This window comes from Mus musculus, chromosome Y (assembly GCF_000001635.26).
Source record: "Mus musculus strain C57BL/6J chromosome Y, GRCm38.p6 C57BL/6J".
Classification (NCBI taxonomy): domain Eukaryota; kingdom Metazoa; phylum Chordata; class Mammalia; order Rodentia; family Muridae; genus Mus; species Mus musculus.
Genome location: NC_000087.7, coordinates 19,291,165 through 19,292,305, shown reverse-complemented (window position 1 = coordinate 19,292,305; position 1,141 = coordinate 19,291,165).

Sequence of the window (1,141 nt, the reverse complement as noted above, 5' to 3'; positions counted from 1 at the left end):
TTTTTAATAGATTTACTATTAGTAGTAGAACTCCATTGTGTAAATGTACCACGATTTTGTAACCATTTTCTGTTGACAGTTATCTGGATTCTTTCCAGCTTTTGTCTATTATAAATAAGGCTGCTATGAACATAGTGGAACATGTGTCTTACTAGTTGGAACAGCTTCTGCATATATGCCCAAGAGAGGTATTGTGGGATCCTCTCGTAGTACAATGTCCAATTTTCTGAAGAACCGCCAGACTGATTTCCAGAGTTGATTTAAAAGCTTGCAATTCCACCAACAATGGAGGAGTTTTCTGCTTTCTCCTCATCCTTGCCAGCATCTGCTGTCATCTGAATATTTGATCTTAGCCATTCTTACTGGTGTGAGATGGAATTTCAGGGTTGTTTTGATTTACATTTCACTGCTGATTAATTATGGAGAACATTGTTTCAGGTGCTTCTTAGCCATTCGGTATTCCTCAGGTGAGAATTCTTTCTTTAGCTCTGAGCCCAGTTTTTTAATGGGGTTATTTCATTTTCTGGAGTCATCCTTCTTGAGTTCTTTATATATATTTGATATTTGTCCCCTAACTGATTTAGGATAGTGAAAGATCCTTTCACAATCTGTTGGTGGACTTTTTGTCTTATTGAAGGTGTCTTTTGCCTTACAAAAGATTTGCAGCTTTATGAGGTCCCATTTGTCAATTCTATATCTTACAATGCAAGCCATTTGTCTTCTATTCAGGAATTTTTCCCCTGTTCACATATCTTTGAGGCTTTTCCCCACTTTCTCCTCTACAAGTTTCTGTGTCTCTGATTTTATGTAGAGCTCCTTGATCCACTTACATTTGACCTTAGTACAAGGAGATATGAATGGATTGATTCACATTCTTCTACATGATAACCACCAATTGTGCCAGCACCATTTGTTGAAAATGCAGTCTTTTTTTCCACTGGATACTTTTAGCTCCCTTGTAGAAGATCAATTGACAATAGGTGTGTTGGTTTATTTCTGGGTCTTCAATTCTATTTCATTGGTCTACTTCTCTGTCACTATATCAGTACCATGCAGTTTTTATCACAATTGCTCTGTAGTACAGCTTTGGGTCAGGCATGGTGATTGCACAAGAGGTTCTTTTATCCATGAGAAGAGTTTT